The following is a 13,669-nucleotide window of genomic DNA, read 5'->3' on the forward strand; positions in this document are numbered from 1 at the left end:
CTTCCTTTCTCTTCTTCCTCCCGTTCCTTCTTTTCCTACCCCTCACACTCACTTTCCTAGCCTCCTTCCTTCCCATCGTTTCTTCTTCCTCCGAACCTGAGCCCGAACCTACCGCTTCCAAACCTACTCACACCACGATGGACTCGTTGATCGGACTCGTCAACCGTATTCAGCGTGCATGCACCGTCCTCGGCGACCACGGCGGCGACTCCGCTCTCCCTACACTCTGGGAAGCTCTTCCCTCTGTCGCCGTCGTCGGCGGCCAGGTCTCTTCTCTTTCTACAATGCGTTTGAATTGTCTGTTTGATTTCAGATTTTAACGCCAGTTCACGTTCTTATGCGCTTTTGGTTTTGCTTTCCGTGACTGTGAAACCTTTTTTTGATGGAAGCGTGGTTTGTAACTGAATGCAGAGTTCTGGAAAGTCGTCGGTGTTGGAGAGCATTGTTGGCCGTGATTTTCTGCCTCGGGGATCAGGTTTGTTACGATTTAACAGTTGATTTGGAATTTTATATTTTTTCCACTGAAAGTTTTCTTTGGTTGCCGAGAAAAATTTGGAAATGGAAGAAATCAACACAATTTTTAATTTTTAACATTTTATTGTTCTTGAATTTTGCTTTACAAGAACTGTCAAATTCTGACAAGGGGACAGTATAAGACAATTCTGACAATAAGCTATGTTTTCTTTTTTCATTTTTTGAAAACTTTATTTTTATTTAATTATTATTGTTACTGACTTGCTGGCATCAAAATGAAAAATTCATGAACATGATAATTTTGGATAATGAAGGGACAAATGATACTCTGAATATTAATGAAAAAAAATGATACTCTGAATAATAATGAAAAAAATGGATTTAGCTAATATGTTACTACACATATTAATATTTACTATAAATAGAGATTTTAAAATTTTTTACTTTAATAAATGCATAACAAATGTATTGGAAATTTTAATTTTGCAATGTTTCTTATAAAATCTTTTATAATCGATAACCTTAACATGTACTTTTAGGAGTTAGGATGCATGTTAGCTAAATTCTAAAAAATAAAATGCAGAGAAATTAAGTAACGTTTCACTTTCGGTGCTGAAAAAAAAAAGCAATGCTTGGCCTTTTGTTTTTGTTTTTGTTCTTTTTTTTCCTTTGTTTTTTTTTTCCCTGGATATCTTACATTTCAAATGCTTTGTAGGGATTGTGACTCGGAGGCCTTTGGTGCTGCAGCTTCATAAAACAGAAGACGGGGTGCAAGAACATGCGGAATTTCTTCACTTGCCAAGGAAACGGTTTACAGACTTCTGTATGTCTTCTCATAAAGTTCAAATATACATTCAAATATAGTGGAACTTAGAGTTCTCTGATTACAGCATGCTCCCTGCATGCATTTTTTTAAACTCTTAAATTGAGCCAACGCATGGCTGCATTGTGTCAATTTGTATTCAGTAATAATGTGTTTAACAGTAGGATATATGACTAAGATTATCTTTGTATCTCTTAGTGCGAGCATTTCCTTCGGTTGACTTAAAACTCTAATATAATATTAGCTGCTATGTTATTAGTGTTATACAAGTTGACACTGGTCACTGTAATAAATAAGTGATATGTATCTTACTATCTTCTAATCTGATTCTAGTTGATTGTTTTAGTAATAATATTCAAGATTTCTGTTTGATTTCTTAGTTATTTTTTGTAGCTAAGGTTCGAGTGGAAATTGAAGAGGAAACTGATAGACTTACTGGGAAATCAAAACAGATATCTCATGTTCCCATCCATCTCAGCATCTACTCTCCAAATGGTAAAGAGGTTTTCTACATTTTTATTTTGTTTATGCATGCTGCATATAGGAGAGGTTGCTGTCTGTTTATGGAATTATGGTTGTTCCCAATTCTTGTGTTATTCAAGTTGGTCTGATTATTACCCTTTCTGTTGTTAGTTGTCAATCTGACGCTTATAGATCTACCTGGTTTGACAAAGGTTGCAATAGGTACACTTTTTTCTTCGTCCTTTCTAGGTTGAACATCGATTTCAGCTTCTGCTTATTATCAATTTAAACTTGCTATTCTTGGTTTATGAAAAGATGTTTTATTTTGTCAGAGGGGCAGCCTGAAAGTATTGTTCAAGAGATTGAAAACATGATTTACTCATACATTGAAAAGGTATATAAAGAATTTACTCTTATCTACACTCCTACAGAAAATGAGTTCCCTTTCCCTCCCCTAACCTTGCCTACACGAGCGTGGAAATCTGAACTATGTTCACTTTTGTGGGAAAGAGAACAAAAATGTAATTCCTGCTTAATGAAAATGGCCAAGTCAAAATATTCAATGGATCTATTGGATAGATAACTTGTAGTTTTGTATTGCAGCCAAATTGCTTAATTTTAGCTATTACTCCAGCAAACCAAGATATAGCAACATCAGATGCGATCAAAGTTGCCCGACAAGTTGACCCTACAGGTATAGTTAATGCAGTTTATTTACTATCATGCTTCGATAGTTAGATGATATGACTCTTGTGTTTATTTCCTAATTGTGTTTTTCTTGATCATGCACTCAAAATGCTTTTCTTTTAGGTGAAAGAACATTTGGAGTGTTGACAAAGCTTGACTTGATGGACAAGGGAACAAATGCTCTGGATGTAAGAATCTTCACCTTTTCAGCATTCTAAAATCTAAATTTATGAGACTATACTGTTGGCTCTACGAATCAACTTCAAATTGGATGTATGGATAAATTTTCTGATTTTGACGGTAACTTTACCAATTTCTCATGTTGTAGGTCCTTGAGGACAGATCATATCGTCTTCGAAATCCTTGGGTGGGAGTTGTAAACCGTTCTCAGGCAGATATCAATAGGAATATAGATATGCTTGCTGCTAGGCAGAGGGAGTGTGAATTTTTTGCCACTAGTCCTGATTATTCACACTTGGCCAGCAAAATGGGTTCGGAGTATCTAGCAAGACTTCTCTCAAAGGTTTTTATTTATCCTTCTATGGGGCAATTACAGTGATGGGATTTGCAATTCTTTGTAGTAGTGGCAATTTGTATAAGAACTGACTTTGTTTCAGCATCTAGAGTCCGTGATACGGGCACAGATCCCAGGGATTGCTTCTTTAATTACTAGAAGCATTGATGAGCTAGAGGCAGAGATGGCGCACCTTGGTAGACCAGTAGCAGTTGATGTTGGGGTAAATATCCCATCTACTATCAATATTAGTTGAAAGTAATTCCAAATAGGATATTTATCAAGCTTCCTTCTATTTTTTCAGGCCCAGCTATACACCATTTTGGAATTATGTCGTGCCTTTGAACGGGTATTTAAGGAGCATTTGGATGGAGGGTAAGAAATCATGTCATTCTTCTATTCTAAAATTATTCTGTTTGCAATCCTCCATAAATGCTGACGTTTTATGGGAGAATAACAATGCCTTACCCAATTCTATACTGATAAACATTTGACTTACGACCAGAGGTTTCATTTTTTTTTTTTAGATATATGCAGTTCTTCAATCATATATAGCTTTTTTTAGATCGTTCGTTACAACTCGACCTATTAAAGGGAGCAAAGTAAGACATACTCAATGACTATTAATCCAACCTCTTTGGTATTGCCATCAAGGACGGATTCATAATCATGAGCTACAACAAGAGCAAAACACAAAACTCATGACTAACAACCAAAACATTCCTCTTATATGTTTCAACTCCTAATACAATCCCCCCCAGTAAAAAAAAAACAAAATCTATACAATCCACCATAATAGTCTAATCCCTCTCTATGGCCACTGCATCTGTCTGCTCACCTTGCTTACCTTGGTTATAACACCTCTTGTTTCTATTGCCTTCTTAATGTAGACTCCTTTTAAGCTTTATATTCTACACATAGATCTTGAAACAAATTGCTTCCAGTTGGTCTCCTCCTTCCCTTTAAACCACCCCACATGCATTTATTATTTAATATCGGCTTTAGTTTCTAATTATAGATCAACACTCTTGACCATGAAAGTGGGAGAAAGTCTAGGTTAAGATCCAACAGCACATAAACATGCAAAAACAACACAAACATGGTGAAAGATCTCTGTTCAAGCCTTCTAAAAGCTTTCCAAGACTGTTCACCTATAGCTAATGGTGGCTGGTTATAGATTTTCTGTTGATAAGAACTGTTGTTCCTATTCCTCACCTCAATCCATTGATGTTCCGCTCTCACCATCACTATGGTTTTCTTGCTGTTTCTCTCTCTCCCCCAAGCTCAACTAATAGCTACGCGCATAAAATTTGTGTTTCTTATCTAAATTTCTTGTAAAAGATGAAGTAGATTGATTAATAATGCCAAGACAATTTTATAAATTATCCGAAATTCTTATGAAAGATAAATTGCAAAATAAAATGTTATAAAAAACAAACTAAACTTGTCCTTACATTTTCCTAAAAATATCTAGTCATTTAAATGTTATAGGAATTATAGGATGACATATAAGTAGGAGTTAAAGGTGTTGTCAGTTTTTTGTTTTTTTTGTTTCCTTGGTCAAGGTGTTGTCAGTTATTATCTGTTTGAACAAACAAGTTTCTATGAGATTTTTAACCTATTACCTACTCTGAAAGTTTGAAACAATCGGATTAATACTTCCTGCAAGGAAAATTTTATACTTTCAATATTCATCTTTCCTAGACGACCAGGTGGCAACCGGATCCATATAGTTTTTGATTACCAGCTTCCAGCTGCATTGCGAAAGCTTCCACTGGACCGTCACTTGTCACTGCAAAATGTGAAACGAGTGATTTCAGAGGCAGATGGGTACCAACCTCACCTGATCGCTCCAGAGCAAGGTTACCGGCGTCTCCTAGAGAGTTCAGTTAACTATTTTAAAGGTCCCGCACAAGCTTCTGTGGATGCTGTAAGTGCTTCCGCTTTAAATAGTTTGATTAAGTTAACTTGTTCTATATTATTGGCCAACTTTAATACTGATTATGGATGTGTCACGTTAATGAAATTTTCCTTATTGAATGATATATGTGGCAGGTTCACTTCATACTGAAGGAACTTGTGAGAAAGTCAATAGGAGAAACTGAGGTTTGAAGATTTCGCCAAGACAGTAAGAAGACGACTCTACGAATGGTAGAAATGGAATCATCTTATCTTACTGTTGAATTCTTTCGAAAACTCCCACAGGAAGTTGAGAAGGGAGGAAATCCAACTTCGCAATCGGCAGACCGATACTCAGATGGACACTTCCAGAGGATCGGTTCAAATGTTTTATCCTATATTGGCATGGTATCAGAAACACTGAGGAATACCATTCCAAAGGCCGTGGTTCATTGTCAAGTACGGGAATCCAAGAGAACTTTACTTGACCATTTCTATGTTCAACTGGGCAAAAAGGAGGTACGAGACATAACTTTAGATTCATTTGACACCGGATGAAATTGTGTTCATAGCCATATCCTTCGTATTGTACTGGGAAAATTGACCAGAATAGGGAACTTTACAGTTAAAAAAGATATTTGTTTCTGAAGTCTGAATTATTACTAAATTCTGTATGTGCATATAAATCTATTTTCCGATAATTGAAGTTAGGTGTTTAGGTCACTTTCTGGACTCACCGTTGCTGTTCTATTTTTCAGGGAAGGCAATTGGCTCAGTTGCTTGACGAAGATTATACATTGACAGAAAGGAGGAAGCTATGTGCCAAGAGGCTTCAGTTATATAGGTCTGCAAGGAATGAGATTGATGCAGTTTGTTGGTCGGGTTGAGATGAATCAAGTTATAGAGTTGAGAGTTGAGTGTGTTGACGGTAAAAGGATTGGTTTTCGTTGCTTACTCTGATGATGCCTGATCAGAGTTATAGTGGTATATATTGTTTTTTTTTTTATCTTTTTAAATTGAATACATGTTGGTTTTCTACCCATGTTAAGATTTGCACTTCAAAAGCATTGTTGAAATTTAATCCAACTCTTCCTTATTTGTTCAAGTGACTTTCACCTTTTTAAAGGTCAGTTTTATATTTAAAAAAGTATTTAGTGTTATATTTTATAAAACAATGATGGTATATGATTAAGTTATTTTGTTAACCAAGTTAGTCTAATAGTTTAAGTATTAATTACCAGAAATTTTAGTTGAAGAAGAAAGAGGAAAAAAGGAAAGGCATAAGAAGTAAAAAGACTTGGTTACAAAAATAATTTGTTCATCTAACATCACTCTTTACTGAATACAAGATAATTGGAGTGTCCAAGTTAAAAGTTAAAACTATTAAATTATCCTTAACTAACTAATTTGACATACTTTTTTAGACTAAACCACCAAAACAATTCTCAATATATTTTGAAGTTGGCAAAATGAATTTTAAAAGTGCAAACGCCTCTCATGGCCTCTAAGAATGTGTTTGGTTTTGAGAATAGGATAAGACACTGAAAACAGACACAAAAGTATAGATATAAAATTAGTATTCTTATAGTATGTTTGATGATAAACTAAAGCAAATTATGAAAGTCCAATTTATTTTTTTTTATTCAAAACATTTGAGATGAAACTCCGCTTATGTTACACTTGCGGTACATAGTCGGTCCCAAACCCAGATAAAGGAGGAGGGTTGTGTTAGGTCTTCGACAACCAACATAAAAATATAGTCGAATCCCCATGACATGAATCAAAGATATTATTGCGCTAAAGCTAGGTCGTTGTTTGGAAGCAACGCACTGTATGGCTCGAGTACGGTGTCAAATGAGCAAGAGCCGCTGCATCGGTGCCCGGATGTAGTGTTAAATGAGCAAGAGTTCTCGCGTTTTCATGAACGGATGAGGGTAAATAAGCTAGTTCACAAAGTAAAAGGTAAATATCAGAGCGACAGAAGGTTGAGATTTGGGACATGGAACATAGGTACTCTAACAAGAAAGTCCATGGAGGTGGTGGACACCATGACAAGGAGGAAGATTAATATTATGTGCCTATAAGAAACAAAATGGGTTGGTGCGAAGACTAGGGAGTTTGATACTTCTGGTTTCAAACTTTGGTATACAGAAAAGGTGAAGAATAAGAATGGGGTTTGAATTATTGTGGATACGTAGTGAAAGAAGGACGTAGTGGATGTCAAGAGGGTGGGAGATCGGATCATCTCTATCAAACTTGTGGTGGAGGGAGGTGCTTTCCATGTGATTAGCGCCTATGCACCGCAAGTCGGTTCGGATGAACAACACAAGATAAGATTTTGGGAGGATCTAGAAAGTTTGGTTCAATACATACCTTCGGGAGATAAAATTTTCTTACGAGGAGATTTAAATGGCCATGTTGGGAGAGAAGTGACTGGGTATGAGAGTATTCACGGAGGGCATGGTTTTGGGGTGATCAATGTTGAAGGTAAAACTATTTTGGACTTTTCCTCACCCTTTGATATTCTCATTGCAAATACATGTTTTAAAAAGAGAGACGAACATCTTATAACCTATAAGAGTGGCATAACAAGCTCTCAAATCAACTTTTTTTGTTGAGGAGAGTCGACCAGAAATTTTGCATTAATTGTAAAATTATCTCGGGAGAGAGTTTGACAACACAACATATGGTGCTCGTCATGGATTTTCGTGTTGAACAAAAGTTGAGGAAAAGACATCATACGAAGAACCCAAGGATGAGGTGGTGGCAGATGAAAAGTGAGGAACAAAGAAATTTTCTAAGACGGGTAGGAGAAGAGGCAAAGTGGGATGGGAATGAAAGCGTGGAAGAGATGTGGAGGGAGATTGCAGAAGTTATTAGAAGAACAACAAAAGAAAGCTTTGGTGAATCTAGAAGAATAGGACCAAGAGACAAGGAGTCTTGGTGGTGGAATGCGAGTGTACAAGAAAAGATAAAGATAAAACGGGAGTGCTTTAAAGAGTGGTCTTTATGCCACAATGCAGATAATTGGAAAAAATATAAGACGGCTAAGAAAGAGACAAAAGTGGCTGTAAGTGAAGCAAGAACAAGAGCATATGAGGGTCTCTACCAGTCTTTGGGCACGAAAGAAGAAGAAAAAGATATATATAGAATCGCAAAGAGTCGTGAAAGAAGAACGAGAGATTTGGATCAGGTTAAGTGCATAAAGGATAAGGATGGAGAGGTGCTGGCTCAAGAGGAGAAGATTAATGAAAGGTAGAAGAGCTACTTTTACAAGTTATTTAATGAGGAACAGAAGACTCTTCCGAGCCTTGGTCGGTTATGCACAAGGAAAGAAGATCAAAACTTTGACTACTATCGAAGGATTTGAGACTTTGAGGTAAAAGAGGTTCTAAAGCAGATAAAAAATGGCAGGACAGTAGGACCTGATAATATCCCGAATGAGATTTGGAAAGGCCTTGGAGGAAAAGGCATCAACTGGTTAACCAAACTTTTTAATGAGATTTTAAGGTCAAAGAAGATGCATGATGAGTGGAGAAAGAGTACCTTGGTACCTATCTACAAGAATAAGGGGGATATACAAAGTTGCAGAAACTATAGAAGGATCAAACTCATGAGTCATACCATGAAGTTATGGAAAAGGGTCATAGAACGGAGGTTTTGAAAAGAGACACGAGTAACAGAGAACCAATTTGGATTTATGCGATATACCTATTAAGAAAGATGATGAATAGGTATCGTAGTAATAAAATAGATCTACATATGGTGTTTATTGATTTGGAAAAAGTGTATAATAGGGTGCCAAGGGATGTCTTATGGAAGGTTTTAGAAAAGAAGAGAGTAAAGATCACATATATTCATGCAATTAAAGACATGTAGATGGGGTCACAAATAGTGTGAAGACTCAAGTTGGTGTGACAGAGAAATTTCCTATTGGTATAGGATTACACCAGGGATCATCCTTATTCCTTAAATCCATTCCTTTTTACATTAGTCTTGGAAGTACTCACAGAGCACATCTAAGAGCCTGTGCTATTGTGCATGCGTTTTGTCGATGATATCATCCTTATGGAAAAGTCAAGGGAAGACCTAAATAAGAAGTTGGATTTATAGCGAGAAGCTCTAGAAGTGTATGGTCTGCGCATAAGTCATAGCAAGACGAAATATATGGAATGTAAGTTCAGTCTGAGAAGGAAAAACCCTAATATAGAAGTGAAGATTGGAGAAAACATCCTACGAAAAGTTAAAAGTTTTAAGTATCTTGGGTGCATGATGCAGGATAATGGAGAGATTGAACAGGATGTAAATCATAGGATTCAAGCAGGTTGGTCAAAATGGCAGAGTGAATCTGCTTTTATATGCAACAAAAAAGTGCCTTTAAAACTTAAAGGTAAATTCTATAGCACCGCTATAAGACCGGCTATACTTTATGGTACGGAGTGGTGGGCGGCCAAAGGAGAGCACGAACATAAGCTAAGTGTGGCAGAGATGAAGATGTTGAGATGGATGAGTGGTCATACGCGATTGGATAAAATAAGGAACGAAGATATAAGGGAGAGAGTTGGAGTAGCACCCATTGTGAAAAAGATGGTTGAATCGCATTGACGATTGGATTTTTGACGGTTTAGAATTTCACAAATGAATTCCCGTTGCAAGTATAGTTTCTAAACCAAGCAATAATCCAATCATACAAAAATTTGTTTGTCACAAGTACAAACCCCTAAAATCTATAAACCGAAGTATTTAAACCTCGGGTCGTTCTCCCTAGGATTTACAATAAAGTGTCTTGTTATTGGTTGTGAGTTATATTTGGGGTTTTTAAGATTTTAGACAAGAAATATAAATGGCAAAGAAAATAAACTAACAACTAGCAAAGCTCTTGGCAAGATATGAGAACTAGAAGTCCTATCCTAGTTATCCTCCTCAATTATGATGGCAAATTGCCCATTGCTCCCACTTAGTCAACCTCTAACCATGGAGGAAAGTCAAGTGGATGAATCAATTTGATTCCTCAAGTCCTAATCAACTCCTAAAGGAAAGACTAGCTTTAGAGGCATTCAAATCAATTAGCAACTTCTAATTATCAATCAACAAAAGGATTAGATAACTCAAGAGTCACTAATTACTCAACCAAAGTGTATGAAGGAGTTACAACTAGTGTGAAAACTCAAGGTGGTGTGATAGAGAAATTTTTTATTGGTATGGGAGTACACCAGGGAACATCCTTGAGAGAAGACCTAAATAAGAAGTTGGATTTATGGAGAGAAGCTCTAGAAGTGTATAGTCTATGCATAAGCCGTAACAAGACTGAATATATGGAATATAAGTTAGGCCGTCGAAGGAAAAATCCTAATACAGAGGTGAAGATCGGAGAAAACATCCTACAAAATGTTTAAAGTTTTAAGTATCTTGGGTGCATCATACAAATAATGGAAAGATTGAACAGGATCTAAATCATAGGATCCAAGTAGGTTGGTCAAAATGGCGAAATGCGTCTGGTTTCATATGTGACAAAAAAGTGCCTTTAAAACTTAAAGGTAAATTCTATCCCATTGCTATCAGACCGGCTATGCTTTATGGTACAAAGTGTTGGGTGGCCAAAGAGGAGTACGAACATAAGTTAAGTGTGGCAGAGATAAAGATGTTGAGATGGATGAGTGGTCATACGCGATTGGATAAATTAAGGAACAAAGATATAAGGGAGAGAGTTGGAGTAGCACCCATTATGGAAAAGATGGTTAAATTGCATCTCAGGTGGTTTGGACATGTGAGAAGAAGACCGATAGAACACCCAGTCAGGAGGGTGGATGAGATGAAAGATGGACAAGAGGCGAAAGGCAGAGGAAGACCTAAGAAGACCATCCATGAGGTAGTCAAACGAGATCTGCATGTAAACAGTCTCTATGTAGACATGATACAATGCAGAGCATAATAGCGTCGTTTGATTCATGTAGCCGACCCCACCTAGTGGGACAAGGCTTTGTTGTTGTTGTTGTTGTAAAACATTTGAGATGAAAAATATAATAATAAAAAATATAATTATATAAAATTAACAAGAATAATAAAAAAAAATAAAAAATAAGTTGTATTCCTTGTTAGTGTTTCTGTGTCTTTCTTGTCAAGATGGATATAAAATACACTAATTCAGTGTTCTAAATATAATGTCTCTGTCCATATCTCATCAACACAATTTTGTACCTTTGGGCTTCGTTTGGTTAGTGGGTGGAGATAAATAAGACACAGACACAAATACACAAAATGATATAGACACAATGAGACATGAAATTTGAGAACTTGTTTGGTATTCAAGGACAGAACACTATTTGTAATTTACTATTCTAACAAAATGACAATGTTATCCCTGCCACAAACCATTAACACCACCTCTTTACCATTATTTCAGTTCAAATTGTCACTGTTAAAACTACCATAACCACCTGTCTACCACCATTTCAATAAAAATTACAACTATTAATAATAACAAACATAGAATAAATTCAAAATTCAGATCCAATCTAATTTAATATATGAATTAAAAAAATAGAAAACTAAATAGATCTGGCAATGAGGAAGAGAGGCAGAAAAATTGTAGAAGAGAAGCGGAGAGAAAATTGGAAGAGAATTGAGAGAGGAAGAGGGAGCCACGACAAAGGCGGCGACGGTGGATTTGGTAAAGACAGATGCAAAGTGGAGGCGGCAACAAATTTAAGCAGAAAGAAGCTCAAAGATGAGGGAGCCAAGAAGGGAGAGAAGAGTTGAGGCAGTAGAGAGGAGGAGGAGGAGAAGAGGCGACAAGAAAGGACAAAGGAATGGAGGCGGTGGAGAGGGACAGAGAAGGTGAGGCGATGGTTGGAGTGGGAGGCATGGAAGAAGAAAGGAGGCAATGAGGAAGAAGGTGAGAAAGAAGAGAAAAAAAGTGGATTAGGATTAAGAGGAAAATGGTATAAATAAAAATAAAAAAAAAGATAACAGGGATAAAAGTGAAAATAAAAAACTATGTCTGTGTCTCAAACTTGTGTCACAGGTTAAAGATGAGACACAAAAAATATGTATTTTGTGTCCATGCGTGTGTCACCGTATCTATGATAATTTTGTGTCTCATTAAACAAACAATATACATGTGTTACCGTGTCCGTGTCTCTGACAGACATGAACACCAACCAAACGGGCTATTGTATCTTGTCTTAGTGTCCCGTGTCTATAAAATAAATGCAGTATAAAATTATGATCATTTGACAAATCATCTAATAACAATTCATGTTCAATAACAAGTTACTTATGTTTAAATGATTTTATCAAACATCTATAAGCTTCTGTGATCTTTCAAGATCTGTATTATTAGTACCAATATTTTTCGGATTGTGTTTTTAATACTTTTTTTGTTCAAATTTTTTTTTTCAAAAACTAAAATGGTTGAAAAGAAGTTGATAACAAAAAACTATACATAACAATAGCAATTATACTTTTTTTCTTCTAAATTAAGTTCCTGTAAAATGAGAGAGTTGATAAATAATAGAATGAGGAATTAATTGTTCTTGAATTAAAAGAGTTGAGCTTATATATAATGAGAGTTATAAATTAAATAGTAATTAATTTTTCAATTTATAACAATATTTTGAAAATCGGACCAGACCAACCAATTGAACCGATCCAACTAAAAACTGTCAATACAAATGAGTCGGCTCACAGGAAAAAACCGTTGAGAAGAAAATCGGAGGTGAACCGCTAAATCAATCAAGAACTGGCTAGTTGGGTCCGCCGGGACCTTCAGTCACAAGAAGGAAAAAAGGTCTTCGAAGGTCAATGCTCTCTTCATGGCTCACTGTAATAGTGTAATGACATTGTTTTTTGTTTTTTTTTTTTGCTCTGTTCATAAGGGTTATTGATCTTTGAATTATTCTTGAATGATTTGTGTTTTCAGTTTTTTGTTCATTGATTAATTGATTATTGATGAGCTTTTACCGCTATTTGTGATTATTCATTGTAAATGTGCTATTGTCCTGCTGTTCTTGGTGCTTTTGTGTCTTAATTATGCTTAGATTGTGATTATCTTAATCAAATTATTGAGGTTTGTTGCCTCCAGATTTGGGTGCTCCAATTGAATATTTATATTCTTTGTTTTCATGATTTATTGTTTTGTTCATGATTATTTGAAATTTGAAAGGCTTTGACTGGGTTGATATTGTTGCTGATTTTGAACCTGGACTTTGGCTTTGTTGTTACGTTTCTGGATATGGTTACCCTTCAGCTTCAATTTTCATTCCACACACCCTGCACTAAACTAGGCTCATAGATTTTAGATTTTTTCAGAAAAACTTCTATAGGAATGAGATTTTAAGTCATTAATGAAACATGAAATCAGTAATTGGATATGTTATTAATACTCTTTGCATAGGCTAGTAATTGTTATAATATTCTGAAACTAAACCAGATTGTTTCTTAATTGTGAATATAAATATATTTTAGAGGATTTATTTATAATTTATTTATTATTATATTATAAAATAATTTTTTTGATTAAATTACTGTTAAATTAGTTGAATCAATAAATCAATAAACTAATTACTAGAGCGATTCAATAACCGATCGGATTTTCAGAACTTTGCTTTATAGCCTTACCAATCTCATCATGTAAATTCCTTACTAAATACTAATATAGGAATGACGGCTCAATATCTAAACATCTACTCAATGTTATCTCCTATTACTATCTTTCCCTCTTGTTTCGAATTGATTACTACTGGTTACGCTGGGTCCAGAGCCATAAAATGGTTTTCATGTGGCTTAAGGGACTTGCTTCAAGACCAAAA

General features: G+C 35.7%; 1 pseudogene; it reads left to right on the top strand.

The window, feature by feature from the left end:
- Positions 1–6: 6 nt before the first annotated feature.
- LOC107483980 (phragmoplastin DRP1E-like) lies at positions 7–5,964 on the top strand (annotated as a pseudogene).
- Positions 5,965–13,669: the final 7,705 nt, after the last annotated feature.

The sequence above is a fragment of the Arachis duranensis genome, chromosome 1, assembly GCF_000817695.3.
Source record: "Arachis duranensis cultivar V14167 chromosome 1, aradu.V14167.gnm2.J7QH, whole genome shotgun sequence".
Taxonomy (NCBI): domain Eukaryota; kingdom Viridiplantae; phylum Streptophyta; class Magnoliopsida; order Fabales; family Fabaceae; genus Arachis; species Arachis duranensis.